Raw genomic sequence first — 22069 nt, forward strand, 5'->3', positions numbered from 1 at the left:
TTTTAATATAATTTAATCTAAAATTGTGTTATACAATGTAAGAGGCCGCACCTGGTTTTGTATCAAGTTAAACTTGATTTTTAATTTTTAATTTACTACATAATAATTTATATGTAGTGAATTATCTATGTATCTAAAATGCCACTTATTCTCCTATATCTTTATAATCATGGATGTACAAAATTTAAATTTTATTCAGATCAAAAGTCAACATTTGTGACCATAGCTTAACAATAGTACATCAATTTCTCTCCTCTGTTTGGAGTTGACCCTTAAGCAGCATCTACAAAAGCATTGACAACTTCACACTGAGAATCATCATCAGGTTCAAAGAGATATTGGTAGAGCATATACAATTAAATGCACACTCTGTAGTTGAAAGTTGCCTATTCCCCAAAGTAGAGAAACTACTAATGTGGAGCAATTAGGATGCTTACATCCCAAATGAACACCTATTTTTATAAGCTATTTACTCAAAGTAGGTACATATAAAAATTTCCAGACCACTATTTCAAAAGTTACTATTACAAGTGTAATATAGCAGCACCCTTTCTGTTGCATCATTTTATTTGTCTCTAATATCTGGGAGTATTTAATCTATACAAATTCAAAGAAAAATAAGTTTGTAAATATGACTTCTAAAATAAAGGAGACCTATACTATAAAGCAGAATTAGAAATTTAATTGGTGTTTTCTTATCCAAGAAAAATACATCTTCAGAGATTAACTAGAAAAATGAATTCAATAACACATCAAAAAAGTAATACCCCATGACCAAGTTGGATTTATCCTAATAATACAAGGATGGTTCAAAATATGTATCAGGATATATCATATCAACAGAATGAAGAACTAAAACCATATTACCTTCCCAATAGATGCAAAAAAGTCATTTTACAAAATTCAACATCTCTTCATGATAAAAAAAAATCTAAAAATGTTAAACATAGAAGAAAAACACCTCAACATAATAAAGGTATATATGACATACCCACGACTAATGTTATCCTGAATAAGAAACTGAAACTCTTTCCTGTAAGAACTGTAACAAGACAAATTGTACCACTCTTATTTAACATATAATTTGAAGTCTTATCCAGAGCAATTAGGCAAGAAAAAGAAATTCCAAATCAGAAAAGAGGAAATCAAATTGTCCCTCTTTGTAGATGGCATGCCTTTATACAGGAAAAAAAAACCTAAAGACTCAAACCTCTTAAATCAAAACCTCTTAAAACTGATAAACAAATTCAGCAAAGTTGCAGGATAAAAATCAATAAAAAAGTCAATAACACTTTTATACACCCATAACAAACTAGCTAAAAAAAAAAAAAATCAAGAAAGCAATCCCATTTAAAATAGGCAAAAACAAAAAATAACTTGCAATGAATTTAACCAAAGAGGTGAAAATCCTCTAAAACAAAAATTGTAAAACAATGATGAAAGAAATTGAAGAGGACAAAATCAAATGAACAGACATCTATGCTAATGAACTGGAAGAATTGTTTAAAATGACCATACTACATAAAGCAATCTGCAGATTCAATGCAACCCTATCAAAATACCAGTGACATTCTCCACAAAAATAGAAAAAAAAAACCCTAAATTTATATGGAACCACAAAAAACTCCATGTAGCCAAAGAAATGCTGAGCAAAAAGAATAAAGATAGAGGCATCACACTATCAGACTTCAAAATATACTAAGTTATAGTAATCAAAACAGCATTGTACTGGCATAAAATCAGACAAATAGACCAATGCAGCATTATAGATAATCCAAAGATAAATCTATATATTTTCAGCCAATTGATTTTTAACAAAGGCTTAAAGAACATTGACCGGGGAAAGAACATGCTTTTTTTTTTTTTTTTTTTTTTTTTTTTTTTTTGAGACAGAGTCTCGCTTTGTTGCCCAGGCTAGAGTGAGTGCCGTGGCATCAGCCTAGCTCACAGCAACCTCAAACTCCTGGGCTCCAGTGATCCTTCTGCCTCAGCCTCCCGGGTAGCTGGGACTACAGGCATGCGCCACCATGCCCGGCTAAGAACATGCTTTTTAATAAAGGATCTGGGCAAGCTAGATATCCATATACAGAAGAGTAAAACCAGATGTCTGTCTCTTATCCTACACCCAAATCAGCTTATAATAAATCAAATATTTAAACAAAAAGCCAAAACTGTGAAAATATTAGAAGAAAACATAGGTGAAATACCTCAGTACATTGGTTTAGGCAGTGATTTTATGGTTAAAACCTCAAAAGCATAGACAGCAAAAACAAAAATAGACAAATGATACCACATTAAACTAAAAGGCTTCTGCATCGTAAACAAAAAAAAGAAAAACAAAAATATAAAAAACAACAGAGTGAAAAGACAATCTGTAGAATGGAAAAAATATTTGCAAATTATTCTTCTGACAAGGGTATAATACCCAGAACATACAAGGAACACAAACAACTCAACAACAAAAAACAAAGAATCCCATTAGAAAATAGGTAAAGAATCTGAATAGGCATTTCTCAAAAGAAGATGTACAAATGGCCAATAGGTTTGTGAAAAAGTTTTCAACATTACTAATCATCAAGGAAATGTAAAGCAAACTCACAAGGTGATGAGATACCACCTTACTTCATTTAAAATAGTAATTATCAAAAAGACAAAAAATGATAAATGTTGAGAGTTCAGAGAAAAGGGAATTCTTATACACTGTTGCTTAGATTATAAATTAGCACAGCTATTATTGAAAACAGTATGGACATTTCTTAAAAAACTAAAAATAGAACTATCAGACAATCCAGCAATCTCATTGCTGGGTATTTATCCAAAGAAAAAATGAAGTCAATATATTAAAGAGATACCTGTGCCCCTATGTTTATTGCAGCACTATTCACAATATCCATGCCAAGGAATCAACTTAAGTGTTCATCACAGATGAATGAATAAAGAAAATGTGGTATATATTCACCATTGAATACTATTTAGCCAAGAAAAAGAATGAAATGTTGTCATTTGCAGCAACATGAATGGAACTGGAGGTCATTATGTTAAGTGAAATCAAACATACACAGAAAGACAAATATCACAAGTTCTCACCCACATGTGAGGGCTAAAAAGTTGGCCTAATGGAAGTAGAGGATAAAATGATAGTTGCCAGAGCTGAGAAGAGTGGCAGGGGATGAAGAAAACTTCATTAATGGCTACAAATATACACTTAAATAGAAGGAATAAGTTCTAGTGTTTGATAGCACAGCAGGGTGATGATAGTTAAAAATAACATATTGTATATTTCAAATTAGCTAGAAGAGAGAAGATCTGGAATGTTCTCAATACAAAGAAATGACAAATATTTGAGGTAATGGATATCCTAAATACCCTGATTTGATTATTACACTTGGTATATATGTATAAAAATACCATATGTACCCTATAAATATACACAATTATTACATATCAATAATTTTTTAAAAGAATAAATTGATTTCTGTGATGAAGAATATCAAAATGTTAGATTCAAAAATAATATGATGGAATCTCAGTTATTTAAAAAAGACAAAGAATTATACAAGGAAAGGCAAATGACAAATTTTATGAATTTTCTAAGCTATTTTCCCTTATACCATTTCTTATGATTTAGAAGAATTTACTTTCTATCAATCTATTATGATTGTAAAAGAAGCAAATTTTTAGAACTCTCACATTTGAATATTAATTCCCAGACTTATTGCCAGAATATGTATACATAAATTATTTTAACTATTCTTCACAAATTACTGGTATTTAATATCTCATTTTAAATTATGAAGTTTCAATTACATAGCAATTAACCAAATAATCTAAAGAAAATGGTTAAAAGAAGTTGAATCAGGATTCAAATCTTATACTGTTTATATCCAAAGTCCACACCTTTTGTACTATGCCACATTGCTTTCTCTAGTCTAGTATAGTAATATAACAGAGGTATAAATCAATATCCAATTGTTCACTTCCTGAAAATCACAGTCTATCTTTCCAGACAGCTATATTAAGTAAGAATAAACACAGGAAGAGCACATTGCATTCACATGTTCTCAGTCAAAGAGATAATTGTTAGAAATATAGATCTATAGAAAAATACTTTTCAGTTTTTGTTTAAAAAGATACTTAAAATCCCATAAAGAGGGATATTTCTATTAAGAAAATACAAAATTTTACAATATCAGCTCAGAGAGCTTTCAAAAGATTTTGGTGCAAAAAGCAACAAGGAAGGCCTGTCAAAATAAAACCACTGCCCTAAGCACTTGTGGAAGCAAATGAGGTTTTCAAGGGGAGGAGGGTCCTTAGAGAAAATATCTGTGGAAGAAAATATCTGCAGTGATGATATTTGGATATTTTCCCCTGCATCTCCAATTGGTGGTTTTCATCATTTGACAACCTTCACAATGATTCATTAATAGTAGTGATAAAGTAAATGCATATGCAACCATCAATACTGAGCAAATTTGCCAATCTCCCAGGTATCTGGAACAGCTGGCACCACTAACATTAAGAGTTACTCAGTTTCTTCACAATAATCAAATGCAAAAAAAAAAAAAAAAAATGCTGCATTAGTTTTTTTTTCTTCTAAATATAATTAAATGTGGCTCCACTACTTTAATTATTTTAGGAAGAAATTAGATCTCTGTTCATTTAACGTCCTCTCTCCTTCCCTCAAAATTATAAAAACCCCAGAAGTTTTGTAATCCAGTGAAATGGAGGAAAAAACACAGGGTTTTTAATCTACTGCTGTCAATCCTGATGCCATCACACAGACTTCATGATCCATTGAAAAGAAAAGACATTCAGAATTCAAGGTGTATGTATGCTCAGTTATTGCTACAGTCCTCACACTGCTTTGTAGCAGCCAAGGCCTCACCAGTTGATTCTCTGTTGGCAAGTTTCCACAGCCAGCCTGTTTGGAAATCATGCTGCCTTTGAGGTGCTAAGCAGAGTAGTGTGAAAAGATCTATACTAATCTATGATGAACCATTCCCCCCATGCTCTGAATTTACCCTCTCAGCTCCTTTAGTCTTTTCAATCTACACCCATATCCCTACCCCAAAGCTAGCTCTACAACTACATTATCCTGATTGTTTACAAAAGCTTTTTTTGAGTTTACTTTCCTATGGCAAATTGGGCTCCCATCTCCAAGACACAAATCCCTGGCTACCTTCTCAGCAGGAGGAGATAGTATCAATTCTCAATCAAATATCACCTCTCATTCTCTGCAGGTGGAGAAAACAGCCATAGTTAATGACTCGATCAATTACTCTGCCATAGTCTTTCTCAAGTGTGTACTTCCTATGGAAAAAAAAAAAAAAAAAGAAAGAAAAAAAAAAGCCTTTATCTCAGTATCCCTTAAGAGGGGGACTAGAAGAGTATTTACAAAGGCACTGATCTGTATCCTCCCTACAAAACATCTTCTAATCTATGTGTCAGCACAGGGATATTTTCACCAAACTTCTTTTGACTATTCAAGAATCTGACCTTCACTGCTATTCAGTTTATTTGTCTAAAACTTTCCTATGATCTATTTAGACATTAAAGCACAGCAACTGGCCTCAATGGTGTATTTTTTAACTTTCCTAGCGGTTGTGATAATATCACAATCTCCTGTTTATTAATAGTATGCACTATCCAAATTCCAAATGATTCCTCTAAAGACATTTGTTGTTAGAGAGTTATTCTTGCAAAATGATCTAAATTTCTAATAATGAATTACTTCCTTCACCAAATCAAAAGCCTTCCCCACTGCCTATCTGTGACATACATTAATTTGCATCTCAGGTAACATACCTAGATTTGGGATAATGGTGGTGGGGAGAGCTCTACATATCAGGGCTTTAGCAGTGCAAATAACTATTTGTCTCTCCTGCAGGAAGTATTTTAATTTCTTAGACATTCAGAGACTGAGCTTAGGAAGCTTAAAGACATCCTTTTCAAATTTTCACTTTCAAGATGTTCTCTTAAAAGTTTCAAAGGAATCAAACCATTCAACCAGCTATAATAAGGCAATAATTTCCTCATCTTCCTTCTGAATTCACCTGTGCACTATTTAATTCATGTACAAAGATCTCTACATTTTGTAGGTATTAGGGGAAAAATTAAAAATAAACTTTCTTAACAACTCAGAAAATTCTCTCTGCAAATGTAGAAAAGAAAGAAAACTTTTCTACATTTTATTGTAGTTTTATTGCTGAATTGAGATTTAACAACATTGTAATGTGTATCACAGGCAATCTACTAATGAGATTGCAAGACAGAAGGAAACTCCATCTTTTTATAAGGCCAAGCAGATATATTACCTGTACATTCTCAAGATTAATGATAACTTGTCCTCATAGAAGAGGACCTGGCAGTTCATTTGCTATACATTTTTTAATAGTTCATCCTAAATTCATGGGATAATTAGAATACTCATCTGACCTAGTTTTAGTTGCCTTTATCAAAAAAAGAAAAAAAAAATCTAGCAAGGTGGCTGGCTAAACTCTCAGTCTCACAATTACAGGGAAATGAGGGGTGATATTCTTTCTGATGTTTATATTTTAAAAACATGATGCCAAGGGCATTAAGAAAAAAACATTTTGAGGTTATAACTCTGGCAGTAGGCTCACTTAGGTTTTAAAAATGCTCACATGTATATCAAAGGGACAGAGAAAGGATTTATACACAAACACACATTTTCTCAAGAAAAAAGTACTCTAAGAAAAAGGAAGGGGAAAAGGGTCTTTTCTTTTTGGCAATAGAGAAAGTCTTCCCTTACCTTCTTAGATAGGAAAATCATTTTCAAACATTTTTTTCACTCTTACTGCTAAGACAATTTTTAATATGTATGATCCCTTCACATATATTTTTCTTGGCAGCTAAATTATATTTATTATGAGTTTAAGTAGTTGTAATTGATATAATTTCCAGTATATTAAAAATGTTGAATTGTTAAAATAATACTGTTGTGACACTTTTAAATATTTCTAAAGGAATGTAGAAATTGCACCTAGTTTATATTCATTAAAAGAAGGCAAGTTGGAAACCAGTCATGGTGGCTTGGGCCTATAATCCCAGCATTTTAGGAAACCAAAGTGGGAGGCTCCCTTGAGGCTGACAGTTTGAGATCAACCTGGGCAACACAGCAAGACCCCATCTCTAAACAACAACAACAACAAAAAAATTAAAATGTAGCCAGGCATTGTGGTATGCTCCTTGTAGTCCCTGCTACTCAGGAGGCCGAGGCAGGAGGATTGCTGAGCTCAGGATTTTGAGGCTGCAGTGAGCTATGATGATGTGACTTCCACTCCAGCCTGGGCAACACAGTGAGATCCTGCTCTGCCCCCCCACCCCCGAAAAAAAGAGGCAGCAGGAACAAGCACTCTTTTACACTCAGAAATTTTACACTGAAATCTTGTTTCCTTATATGAATTTTATTTCCACTTTCCCTACAGAATGTTTACCAATAAAATTTATTGCCTTAATGCTTAAAGATCATTTATTGATCATGTTAATGGAAAAAAACAAAACAAACAACTAAGAAAACCTCTATAAAGTAATTTAATGAGGTTTATTCTGAGCTAAATATATTTGACCATAGGCCAGAGAGCCACACTCAAGAAGCTTGAAGTAAGTCATCCTGAGGCAGTTGGGTTACAATTAGGTTTAATAAATTTTAAGGAAGCAGGAATTGAGGGTATAAATCATAAATCAATACATGAAAGGGATACATTGGCTTGGCCCCCAAAAGGGGGACATCTTGAAATGGAGGCTTACAAGTTATAGGTTGGTTCAAAGATTCTTTGATTTGTAATTGGTTAAAGAAATAAAGCTTTGTCTTATGATTGGGAGTCAGTAGAGAGGAATGCTTAAGATAAGGTGGTCTGTTAATTAGTGAACAAGCTGTAATATATTCAAAGTGATGTGTTAAGCAAATTGATGATCTGCAGGCATGATTTAACTTTTGCCTTGTATGCCTTAGGTCTTGTTAATAATTTCATATCTTCTTGTCACAAGAAGTCTATTTTGTCAGTCTCATCATCTTTGTTTTAACATTAATGCTGGTCAAACATTGAAGCTAAACTCCAAAGGGAGGTTGTATAAGCAGGTGTGTCTGACCTCCCTTCCCATTACAGCCAAGTATTAAGGGTTTTCTGGAGTCCCTCTGGCCAAAAGGAGGGATCTATCCAGTCAGCAGGGGGCTTAGGATTTTATTTTTAGTTTACAATTATATGACTGAAAAAAAGAATTTAAAATTAAAATTTCTGTTGCTATGCAGTTTTGTGTTTTCTTTCTTTTGAATTGAGTTATTTTAATTATTATTCATTAAATATTGGATTAAAACATAAACATGTGACAGATTTTGCAATATAACTATTTTCAAAAGTAATTTATAATTCATTCCCCAATGTTTTGCCTGTAAATTCACATCTTCATAGATGAGTCTCACTTATTGTTAGAATGTGGCAGGGTTCGCATCATTCCTATTCCTGTATAATCATTTTTACACTTCTAAGCACTGAAAAATATTGTTCTCAGAAATAATTATATAAGAGTGGAAGGGAATATATATATATATATAGATATAGATATAGATATAGATATATACACATATATAGCAATGTCACTCAATTCTTTGAACTTCTTTGTAGGATTATGACAAAAATTACAGTGATTCACCATAAAAACTGATTTATGATCAGGTGTCTGCTAACAACTCAATTAGGTATTTCTCCAATTTTTTGAAAGAAATTAAAAGTCTAAAAAAGTCATTTGCAAGATTTTCTTATCCCATTATTAGTATCATTTACTTTTTAATTGCCCCTTTATTTTGAGATTTCAGTACCCAGGGACAGAGCACTCAAGTAAAGTTTGAAAAGGCTGAGAAATGTTTTTCCCTTAACAAAAGAAAGAAGAAGAACAAGGAGGAGAAGGAGGAGGAGGAAGAGGAAGAAGAAGAAGTAGTAGTAGTAGTAGTGTGGGAGAAGGACTTTTTTGAAAAGGAAGATTTGAAAGAGGAACAACAAAAATTATGAAAGAGTTATTGAAATGTGACACCTTAAACTTGTTCATTAAAATTTTGTGCCTGGCCAAAATACCCCTCAGAAGGTCTTCCTGTAATCTGAGTTTAGTAGACCTCAGATTAAGATTAGAAGTCTAAATGGTAAATTAACCAAATCAGTTTTATTTTCTGTAAAGTGATATCTCCTTATCCATTTTAAATTCATTTTGAATCACTTATAAATTCAATTTAATCTGTTTTAAAGTGTCCCTATGACAATTATTTTAACACTGAATTTTAATTCTAAGATAAATATATATGTAGCTAGTCACATTAGAAGATAGTTATATCAATCTCTGGCTGTATATTATAAACTAAATATGACAGTGAAGAATCTGTTACTAGACTAACTGGATTCAATCTCATGGGTCTCTCAGTAACAACTTCAGAAGAGAAAGTCTATGGGTTTGGAAGCTGGGGAGCACATAGACATCAACACTAATAGAAGTTCGATAGACCAAGGGTGATGATGTCCTTCTGAAAGCTCAGATAACTTTGCTTTTAATAAATGACTTAATTTATCTATCTTTTCTATACTTTGCAGCTTACAAATGCAATCCCCTTTAGAGAAAAGGACAATCATGCAAAATCTTCAAAGGGATTTGCTTGTGAAATGAGTCTTTTTTCATCATATGATAGGATTGAAGGGATAACCCAGTAGGAAAAACACATCCATAAGATTTTATGCCTAGGCTTTGTTCCAGCAAAGACATTTACAAACATTCCAAAGAACATATTAATATGTTTAGGATTAAGACATTTTAATAATGTTCATGTATAAGTGTTCAAAGAGCCTGAGATGCTGGTTGGATGTTTCATCCCACTTTTACAGACTTTTCAGAGCTGTGGTGATTATAAGAGGCTGCAGATAAGGCACTGTTGTGGTGCAGGGTATGGCTCTCTAAAGGTTCTCTGAAAAAGTAACTCTCAAAATGCAGGTTAATTGGAGAAACAGCATACAAATTTATTTAACATGCATGCAAGGGAGTCTGCAGAGGGAAGAACAAAGATACAGGGAAAATTGTCAATGTTATGCTAAGGTCCAACAAAGTATACACAGTTATGTAGAACTATAATTGTACAAAAAGTGTGTGATCTAGACTGAGTGGGAAAACCCACCAAGGCCTGTGTGTCTAGATTCTAGATTCTTCTTGGCATATCTGAGTATATATTCTTCCCTTTGGGGTATGGGGCAAAACTCTTTCTGGTATAGGGGTCTTATGACCTATAGTCAAACAAGGTAGATCAGATAATTTCTTTATGGCAAGTTTTTACACAATATTTTTAGGTTAGTATTTTTAGGTTTTATCATTGGCTTTGAGAAAAGGGGTTCTGGTTTCTATTACCCACCCTGGAGAAGAGAGATTCTTGTTTCTATGGCTAGCCTGAAGGTAGAATGGGACTGGGAGAAAGGAGGGCAGAAGAAGGTCAGAGAAAAAGTTTTGCTTCTAAGGCTGCTTCTGAGGCCTTCACTTTTGGATGTTGTTTTCTGAACTCCAATAGCACCCCATTCCTCCCTAGATAAACTCTCCTTCCCACTGATATCTTAGTAATATTGATTCTAAGTTATCTTTGCTATTTTAGGTATATCCATGCAGTGTAATTGCTAATTTTCTTTATTTGAAATTAGCAGTCATCAACTGGATATTTTGGAACTGTCATATAAGCCTTAATAGATAAATAATTTTAATACATTGTAATGCTTTCTATAAGTAGATGAGATTTGCATTGTTGTAATTCTTTTACAAGTAATTTTCCATAAAGGGAAAGAAATTTTGACAAGTAAAAGTGCATTTGATTTAGGCAGCATTCTATGAAGGGCAGCATTTCTTGCAAAGCAATATGCCAGAGTATTAACCTTAGATTCCACTTCTATTTCACTGGAATATATATATATATATATATATATATATATATATATATATATATATATAATTTAACATATAAATCTTAAGATGTGAAATAGAGTCTTAATTTTCTTTTTAATTTGTTCACCTGTAACTAAGAGTAAAAAATGAAGAGCCCTCCTATGGTCTAAAATCAGGTACAATTCCTCTCTTTGGTAACATTGTCCAGAAGGATGTTTATTTAGGTAATAAGTAAAGATTTGACATAATTAGGTCTACTCAGTAAGGGTTGCTGCAAGGGTTGCTGCAAGTTTCCCTAATAGTTGTGAAAATAAGCAAAGGCTTTCCAAATGAGAACAAATAAAGGCTTAGTCAGAGCTTACTATAACAAGGGAGTTGGCCACCATCACTTCCATATGGCAAAGACTCAGAGGCAGGCAGGGAATGGGAAAGCTTTATCATGGGAAAGAGGGAAGTCTTTTGGAATGCCCTGATTAGAGATTGGTGGTATGGGGAATCTGAAGATGAGCTAACTAGAAGCAAGACATTCTATGCGATTGGTTAGGGCTCATAATTAGCTTTCTCTGGTTGGTTCTAAATTGGAAGCTGGAGGTCAAAATTTAGGGAAGTTGGCAGTCCTCAACCAATTCCTAACCATTTTGGACCAATTGCTGCAGAGGTTGTGGTTTGGACTGGTTACTGCAGAGATCAGGGTCCAGTTTTTATTTATGATATGGCCATTGCCTATTTACATATTCAAGTAGAAACTGCTTCAGCATTCCAGGTAAGGAGCTCTGGAAATGAGGATTTAGTAAGGTCACAAAGTCCTTAATCTCTGCTTCCTGGACATGATGATTGGGCCAAAGAAGCATTCTTCATTCCAACAGCATTGATCATATTATTCCAACTTAAAAGACTTACTACATAGGTCCAGAAGCTAACCTGGGAACAGTTATTCCCAGCTAACCTGGGAGCAAATGTCCTTCTACATTTGAACCTGAAACAGAGAGTAAGATTTCATTGGAAAATGGAAGGATGTGAGATTGAAATTGACAACTCTATCTATACAGCTATGGCAGAGGCCAGTCTGAGACATGACGCTGAGATCCAGAGTAGGACACAAATGCTAAATCAGTAGAAAGAACATGTAAATTGGGAGAGTCCATGTTTCTACAACACATAAAATGTAGCAGCACCTCTGCCTATGTTGAGATTTTGCTCATTAGCTAACTACTCTTGTTTGCCAAACTGTTTTTATGTCTGTATCTTATAGTCAAATGAATCCTAATTGTTATCCATTAAATCTTCATGAAATCCATATTGTGTATCAGACACTATGATACATATTACTGGTGTTCCCTGATATTTGGTTTTTCTCCTCTCAAGGCACACACAGACAGCACTTCCACCTCCTGGCCCCACTGAGCCTCATGACTAGGCCTGAGCAATGACATACAAGCAAATGAAGCATTATGGGAAATGATAAAACAATGATCTCATCTCTTCTCCTGCTACATCTTATGGAAGAGACCTCCTGTCACCTAGGGACATTGGGTGATGGTCATTAATGAAGCTAAAAAGTCAATGAATGCTGGTAAGTGAGATAGTACAGTGTCCTGGGCTTCAAGCTGGGGTCATTCAATTTCCAGAAAATATTTTTGAGTATATATTATGTGCAAAATAATGTGCTAGTGACAATTGCAAGTGGGTACATTCTTTTAAGCATGGGTGGACATGCTCATATGTGTGTTTGTGAAGGATCACCTTGGCTATCTTGTGGAAAATAGATTGGAGAGAAGGAAGAGTGAAAGGAGAGACCAAAGAGCATTTTCTTTTCAAGGGACATAAAAAGTGGCTATACTTCCCTTAAGTGCTTTTCCATATACTACAATGGATGTTTTTGGGTTCTTATAGGTGAGAAAGTAAAAGATAACCAGAAGATTTAAAAGAATACAGATTCCTAAAAAATACGTTTATAATTTACAAAAAGGTATGTGCCAGCCTGATTATAATATTATTTTCCTGCCTGAAAGTGCCTTTCATAAGTAAATTCTGGCAACCTATAAAACAAATAAATTGAAGCAAACTAAAACCTATTAGACATTAGAATTGTAGCACCAGATTTAACATCACTACAAAACTTAAATATGCACTTTGACATCTACAAGCACATTCAGTTGAAAGAAACTTTAACTGAATTTAGGTAAATTAATCCATAAAAGCATTTTTGGTATGCAGCAGTTCTTGGCACATTGAATATTCTTAATCATTCAAGCACATGAATATAATACCTCAGGATCTGTCTTATATACTTTTCCTCTATAAAATTCAAGACATAATTAAGAGCAAGCTTGTCTTCCACTTCAGTGTGTTTTAGCATATATAAATAAGTCTATTTGCACATAAAATAAATAATACAGGCCAAAGTACCTGATTTTTATTATTTTTTCTTTCTTTTTTAAAAACTTGAAAGATGAGGGGAAGAGACAATGTAGGAGAAATAATCATCCTCTAGCAGTCAACTTGCAGAAACTAAAACAAATAGCAATGATATAAAAAGTTGTTTTGACACTTTGGTAAATGAGAATGTGAGATAAATAGGAATAAATTAGAGGTTCATGTATATCTGAGGCCTGAAAAATTTGCTGAGTATAAAGAGAAAGTTAATGATCTCTAATTGTGTTGTAGTATCATAGCAATGAAGATAACAGATTTGCACGTTAACATAAGAAATATTAGGGGAGTGAGTGTAGGCTGTTTGGGATAATTAATTCTATCCCCCACTCCTACACATGTATGCATATACAAACTGAATTTGATTTTAAATAGAATCCAAAGGACCCAAAATAAACTCTGAACAAGCTTGCTATTGTATGGGAGCATAAATTACTATTTTTGTTGTTCTCTGCAACTATCTCATTTAGTTTCCATTGTGCTTGCTTTTATTCTAAGGTGATATTTAATGGATTGAAAAATGCATAAAAATCTGCATAGGAGTGCAGAAAGTTAGTATGCAGTGCCATTTCAAGCTTTTATTCCATGGTAAATCCTAGTAATTTGCTGCTGGTATGTGGTTTTTTGTTGTTGTTGTTGAGGGCTGTGGGTGTGCATGTGTGTGTGTGTGTGCCTCTGTGTGCATATATGTGTTTGTGTGTCTGTGTTAAGTTTACTCATTCCATTTCAAGGAAAAAAATTAGACAAACTGGAATATCAAAAATAATTAGCATCCACTGTCAACTAGTTTCTATTTAAGCCAAAAAATTCAAATATCTTGTAAGAATTGGAGAATCATATCATTTAAAAACAAACTGCTATGAAATGGACAGATGCATTTAGACCTAGATAATAAAAAATTAAATTAGGAAGTAGAAAATAAATTTATTCAGCTCTGTACCTAAAAGCATATTATTTCCATGATTCTAAAATCCTCAAAGCAGCAACAATCACATCATTCGATTATTCACTAGAATTACCTAGGATAGTATTCTAGATAATTATCTAGAGTAGTATTCTGCAAAATGATTTTCCTTGGATGACTTTTAAAAATACTAGAAACTTTTAATTAACCATTCTAATTATCATAGCATTTTAGGAAATCATTAAAAACCAAATCAAACAAAATCAAACTTCGTAAGTTGTTTATATTAATAAAAAACTTTATTTGCTTCTAACGTAAAACAGGGCAATCTATCTCTGCTTGCAGGTATCCTCTCTACTTAGGAATGTCAATAGTAAGTTCAAATTTATGGTAAGACCATACACTGACACCACCTGGGCAAATCAAATAAAGCCTACCTGTCCAAACCTTATAGGAGCAGAGAAGCGCCTTCAAGTTCATGGCAGAGTGATGACTGCTATTTTCTAGAACATATTTCAAGGGGCTGGATAGCCATATCCTTATGGAGGAGACCACCACCGCAGATCATAGCTTCATAGGAGGTAAGAATTCCATCACCCCTTCAGGAAGCTCCACATTCCAATCAAAGTATACCTTTACAAACAGCTTGAACCATTTTTCTTTTAGACTTTTCTGGATATATGCCAGGAAGTAGCTTATCTAGGCCTGGTGCACTTCATTTATCATGCTTATACAATATGCAATTTGACTGAAGGGCACAGTATAAGTCGGTGCATTTATGCATAACATATAGCCTTATTAATCATCCTTAGTCCCTGCAGGCTAGGAAATCCCGCTTGATGTTTTTGTGTGTGCTTAGAAGTAGAACAGTGCTTCAGAACTACAATAAGGGTCACTTACCTTGATGTCTCTGGAAACTCCTGATATCTGTTGTCCCCACTGAAATAGGTCTATATCTCAGTTCTCTCTGAATTTGAGAGAGGGGAAATGAAATGTTATTTTGTAGACCCCTCTAACAGTTTGAGTAACAAACTAGCTGCTTTAGCAAAGGTTGTCCAGTGTTAAAATGGCTGAAAGGTTAAAATGTGTTTCTCATTAACAACTTTCAAATAAAGGCATTTCTGGCCAGTGGGTGGCTTCTTCCACATGGTACTTCAGCAAATTGACCTCCTATTTTCTAGCTCCAACTTCCTATAGGGCTTTGTCTATTTTCACCTGAAAAATGTGAAAAGAACCAGAAGATCAATGATAAATTCATACGGGCCAGCTCTGGAAGTGGTGCACATTGATTAGGACTCAAGTGGCATGGAAATAAAGTAATGCTATGTAGCTAAGAAGAAGTAAAAACAAGTTTTGTGAGGAGTTATCAACCTATGCCTCAACTTTTCAAAATCCAGAGTTTATATTATGTAAAGGGGCTCATAGCATATTTTCTGTTGCTATTAGCATGTCTGCCCTTGCCTACTATTAATACAGTGTTTCCTGCATTTGTAGGTTTCTTGGACCAATGGCCTTCAAACTGGGGAGTGGAGAGGATTAATTAAATACATACCCTCAAAATAATTGACTTCATTCTTTGAATAAGATGTTTTATTCAGAAATGAAGAAAACATAGTAATGGGTCCTTATAACAATGTAAAACCATTTCTAAAATCCATTTCCTCACCTCTGTTTCCTATTCTCACAATCCCATTTCTCTCTATGTAGATTTTATCTTATAACATATGTTCTCATGCACAAAGAAATACAAAAACCATCCGCCATCCAACAGAAATTATAGAACCTATAATTTTTTAATATATTATTTATATCTGATAATATGCTGTCAATGTTCCCATTTGAAAAATTTAAAATATTTTATCCATTTCTATTGATTGAGTCTATCTTAATTCTATTTTTTCTCTCTTCTATTTGTCATTCTTCTCCTGGCCATTGTTTGTCATGCTTACCACATTGTATGGTGGCTAAAGTTCACTATTCTGATATAGACTCTCATGGTTATCATTATTCCACAATTTCATCAGGAATAATATAAATTATAATTCTATAATTAAAACCTTCTCTTTTTTATTGTTTCTTAAAATTGAAATATAATGTCCAAATCATAGAGATAATCTTTTCCCCCACCTTCCTAAGTGTTTCTACCCTGTTCTATATGTTCTATGTCATTTGTTACTGGGAATATACTTTTGGACATGCCATTGAGAATGAATAGTATGAAAATAGTGTTCTCTGAAGTTGAGCGTTTTGAGACACATGTAAGTTGTTCTAAAAAAGATACTCTAAAATGCAGTAACTTACTTAAAATAAGTATTTTTCTCTTTAAACTGTAAAAATCAATATGTAAGAAGTTCAGTCTTGCATGGATGTGTCCTACTCAAAAAATGTTCTATCTTTTCATCTATTTATACTTAAGAGTATTGCCCTCACCTGGTTGGCCCCAAATTGGCAATTTTTCTGTAAAATCTCTGTTCCCTTTTACTGGTGACAAAAATCTAGACTTCATCTGAGAAAAAAAATGACAGTCTTGAGATAGCAGACTCACTTCTCACTGTATAATGTTATCTTTTTCTTCTGTCTTGGGATCACCTTTATATTATTAATTATCAAAACAAAACCAAGAACAGTGTAAAATATAGGCAAAGCTATATTAAACTTGGGAATTCTAGTACTTACAAAATAAGATACTGGCTCCTATTATCTAGTAATGTCCCACCGTGTTCTATGTTCCCTAAAGCATGTCCAGATTCATTTTCTTTGATAGGTAAATATAAAGTCACTAGCCATTGCCTTCTACCAGGGACCCAGAGATAGGGAAGTGTGGATATTCGTGTTTATGTGTATGATAAATATATGCAAGAAACTGAAGCTGAGCAGTCATTCTGTAGATTATATGCAATGCAGCCTAAACATGTAAATTTGTCATTTCTTGCATGGTGTAAATCTAAAATCATTTATTATTTAGTAATGATTTTTTTCATTAGAAATAAATTCTTAGAAATAATGAGTTAATTTAATAAAAAATATTTGGACAACTTTTGAAAGCCATGTAACTTGCAAAATTTGAGGGCTGTCGTATTGTCACTAACCATATGAAAACAGACACACCAATAGCTTTAAAAAAAAAAGAAAAAGGAACTGTTCTCTGCCATGGAATGAAACTCAAAGAAGGATGTTTCCAATAGCCCCACACTACATGTAGATGACAGAACTTCCAACTCAAACAAAAATGGTAATAGCAAGGTTCAGAAGACCCAACAGAATGGGCATAGTTTTCCATGGATACCCCAATATAGGACAGTTTCATGGACAACTTTCACCTCACATTTTCAAAAAGACAATAATTATCATTAGGTCCTCTGCTTCAGAACTTAGAATAGCACTATGGACCTCTACTCTCCCTGGGGTATAGTTCTCACTTCTTAGAAACAAGTGAGAAAATTAATAAACAGAGAAGACAAAGGGAGGAAGATACAATTAAACTTTGTTTATGGGAACCTAGGCTCCTGACTTTGATTTTGCTACTGAAGTTGTCCTGGGGGAAAATTTCTTGAAACAATAAAACGATTTCAAACTGTTTAACTCACAATAAAGATTATTTTTCTCCTCTCTCTTCCACTATTTTTCATAATTAAGGTATAAAACATACTAATGCTTTTTCACAAATAATTACTCCATGGGATTATATTTGGGTTTGGGGATTTCAAAGTCATTTTATAAGAATTAGCTGAGTTGTTACACATTTTGTCTGGAAAAATCTAAGTAATATCATTAAAAGCCCAGTTTAATTGCTTTGAAAAGTCATATGCTTGACATTATATTCAATCTTTCAGATTTAATAATTCATTTTCCATGCATTAGCACCTACAACTAACTTATTTTCTCTCTTTTTAAATTCCTTCTCTTAGAATTCAAAGCATTAAAACTGAAGCCCTTTAAAATTTACTGAGTATCACATGATTATTTATACAATTATGAAATGTTAAATATCTAACATTAATTAGAATCTAACTTGTCTTTAATATGCAGAAACAAACATATATGAATACTATCAGCAACTGATCCCAAATTTAATTTGGAGGACAGCAAAACAAACAAATGAAAAACTGTTGTTCTAGCTAGTCCTATATGTAGACATATACAAAGTGATTCTGTGGTACCTGGAACTATGGCAGAGATAAAGAATGCTTAGGGCCAAAGAAGGCATGAAAGAAGGGATTCTGAACTGAATCATAAAGATTGATGGGATTATGGTCAGGCATGGTTGAAAGATACCCTATATGTTTAATTGGTCTTTTAATTACCAGATGACAAATATTGTTTTTTACCGAAATTCAACTTTTTTATTCAAGTTAGAGTGGGTAGATACTAATAATGTACAAAATGCTAGTGGTAAGATTTCACCATGTCATACAATGGTTGCTATGAGTTTAGAGTCAGAGATATAACACTTGATGGAAACCTCAATAGAATAGAATTTTGTCTGTGAATCTGACATTTTAAAGTTTTAGGAAAAGTTGTGTCGTAATTCAAGCTGCTATAGCAAAAAAGGAAAAAACAAAACAACAATGAATAAAAACATGGACTGAGTGGCTTAAACCACAGAAATTTATTTTGTACAGTTCTGGAGGCTCAGCAGTCCAGATGGTTCCAGGTAAGAGCTCTCTTTCTCGTTACATCCCCATATGGAGGGAAAGGGATGAGGGAGAGAGGGGGAAGGAGAAGGCACTAGCTCTCCTGTGTCTCTTCTCATGAAGGCACTAATTTCATCACAAAGGTTCTATCCTCATGACCTAATTACCTCCCAAGACTGCAAATACCATCATAATGGGGATTAGGGTTTCAACATATGAGATGCAAACATTTGGTTCATACAAGTTGGAGCAACTTTACCAAAACTATTGGTGGGTAATTTGATAAGGTGAGAGAGGGCAATAAAACATAGATTATATGATAACTTCCTAGAGCTCAGGCAATATACCTGACAGGTCATCTCCTGTCTGGAGGAAGTGTTCAATGGCTCTTGGTCATGCCAGGTAGCATAGAAGGTAAGTAAAAACAGCACATACAGTTTTTTGAGAGGGGTATATAGGTTAAATATTACTCTGATGACCTTCCTCTGTATTGATCTCTCTTAATGTAATATTGTAAACATGGGGAGGTATTCTCCAAGTTAGCAGGCACTCACAACTTACATCTGGTATCCTGCACAGTACGGGGAATGGTTAGGAGAGATAGGAAAGTAGCCTGTGGCAATGTCAACCTTTGCACAGGAGGAAAAAGTAGCTACATAAATTAAATACATCTACATAGCATGATGCCTTAAAATTTCAAGAAACCTGCTGAGTTAAATGAATAGTAAATCAGAAAAGTTTGCCAAAGCTATTTATTGCTCCATTAAATTTGAAAAAGGGTTAAGAAAATGTTTGTTCTAAATAACCATGCCTAGAGTTAGTTGGTATTTCCTTCAGAAATCATTATGAGCATGAGTAATACTAGAACCAAGACTGATGGGGTTCTAATGTACGTAAAAATAAATGTGACACAAATGCTGCATGTTTCTTCATTATTATCTGTGCATATCATTAAAAGAGAATGAAGCATCAAATTAAAATAATGCATGGAATATTAAATGTGGGTTTAATAATTGCTAATATTTTTAATATAGAGAAAAAAATGTTTAATGATTAATCACAAAATTGATGAACTACAATGGTGAGAAATCAAGGACAACTAAAATTTATAGAACTTTTTTATAAACTATTAAAAGACAGTTTCTTTGGTAGTACTTTAATTATTTGCTTTATCAATGCATTTTAAATAAAATTATTAAAAATAAATATTATAACCAAGAATTTTTAGACTCCTAATTATGTCAGTCATATAATTGGTAACAAATAAACTGAATATTGAGAGTGAATTCTATAGTGCATTATAACTAGGAAATAATCAGGATTTGTGTGATAATTTAGGGAGGCAGGAAAAGTTAGGAAAATGTCATCATTTTTAAATGTCTCCACAATTTTTACAGAAACCTAGAATATAGAAAACAGTGGCCTCAGATAAATATATGACTGGAATACATTGCAAAATCTAGTAGCAAACTCATCAAAATCTCTGCAGATTCCATTCAAGATAGATTGTGAGAAAAATCCTAGAGGAAGTAGATTTCATTAAATGTTACTAAACATAAAATACAACCATTTTTTAAAATTTCTAAAACACTATATTTAGTTTTATTCCTATTTTATAATATTGTACATGATGTATTTCCTTTTACAGGTAAAATCTAACAAAAGACAATAAAATCTTATTAACTCGAGTCATGATGAAAGTAGAAGTGTCATGAATATTATGTGAAAAAAAGTTTCTCATATGTTTATTCTTGAAGTTCAAGCTCTTCTACAGATATCATGTATACATATATATAAGTGATATAGATATAGATTTAGATTTGGCTATAGATAGAAATTCTGGATTTTTTTAATATAGCAAGAAAATAGAAATACTTATTCACATCATTTCATAAAGGGAATTAAGCTTTGGACCTGACCTGTAGTAGATTAAAATTTTTCCAAAAATTAGAAATAAAATGTTTACATGAATTTCATCTGAAAATGTTTCAAAATAACTTACAAACATGGAGAATGAATTTCAGCCTATAACTTGTGAACAGAGGGTAAAACTGAGATGAAACTTAAAGCAAATGGTTTCCCTTTCTTAGCATTGGATTATGATTTATTACAAACTAAATCATGATTATCAATTTTTTTTTTTTTTTTTTTTTTGAGACAGAGTCTCGCTTTGTTGCCCAGGCTAGAGTGAGTGCCGTGGCGTCAGCCTAGCTCACAGCAACCTCAAACTCCTGGGCTCGAGTGATCCTTCTGCCTCAGCCTCCCGGGTAGCTGGGACTACAGGCATGCGCCACCATGCCCGGCTAATTTTTTATATATATATCAGTTGGCCAATTAATTTCTTTCTATTTATAGTAGAGACGGGGTCTCGCTCTTGCTCAGGCTGGATGATTATCAATTTTAATATTGATCAAAATTAATTAAGATACAGAGTTCACAAAATCTCAAGTCATTTGGATGTTGTGAATATCTTCACATGAGAACATTACTCATTTATGTGATTTTATATATACTTTTCCACATAAATAATTTATCTTCTCAGGAACAAATGAACAACGACTTTTGGTTTGCTTTGGTTTATTCATGAATTAACGCACAATGCTTCAGAAATTTTCAGGAACTATTTTATGTTTTAATGCACTATGCAACATACAATTCCACTCTTTCTTCACCTTGTGGTACAACAATCATTGCTGAATTTTTCTTTACTGATTATTTTTATCAGTTAAATGATCTCATTTATTAAAAAGTAGAATAATATTGGACCACTATTTCTTTTTTAAACTTCTCTAGGTCATTTTGCAGGCATCACCTTCCAGCCTGTTTGTTTCTGAAGAATCTACATATTTAATATCTATGAATTTTCTTTGCATAATATTTGTTCACTCATCCACATCATTAAGGAAGTTATTAAGTGAGGACAAATCCAGCAATAGTACTCCCTTACCACCTTGAAATATTGTGCTGATGTAGAGGTTGTATCTGATTTAATTCTTCAAGGATTATTAATGTGGAATTAACTTTTCGGCGATGGAAAACTTTAGTACATATTTAAGAAACACTGATTTAATGCTCAGTAGGGAAACGTTGTTCAAAACAGTACCTGACAAAAAAGCAGGCTTTTGTCCTGAATGGGCAAACTGCAGGAGGGCTACTTTGTAGAGATGGGTCAGGG

General features: G+C 33.3%; 1 long non-coding RNA gene across 1 annotated transcript in view; it reads left to right on the plus strand.

The window, feature by feature from the left end:
• Positions 1-12477, plus strand: part of LOC105856619 (uncharacterized) — a 104193-nt gene extending 91716 nt beyond the window's left edge. Inside the window, exon 3 of the long non-coding RNA XR_012921755.1 lies at positions 12289-12477. This is a non-coding gene — a long non-coding RNA (uncharacterized LOC105856619). The remainder of the gene's footprint in view (positions 1-12288) is intronic.
• The last annotated feature ends 9592 nt before the right edge of the window (positions 12478-22069 follow it).

Source organism: Microcebus murinus, chromosome 11 (genome assembly GCF_040939455.1).
Source record: "Microcebus murinus isolate Inina chromosome 11, M.murinus_Inina_mat1.0, whole genome shotgun sequence".
NCBI lineage: Eukaryota > Metazoa > Chordata > Mammalia > Primates > Cheirogaleidae > Microcebus > Microcebus murinus.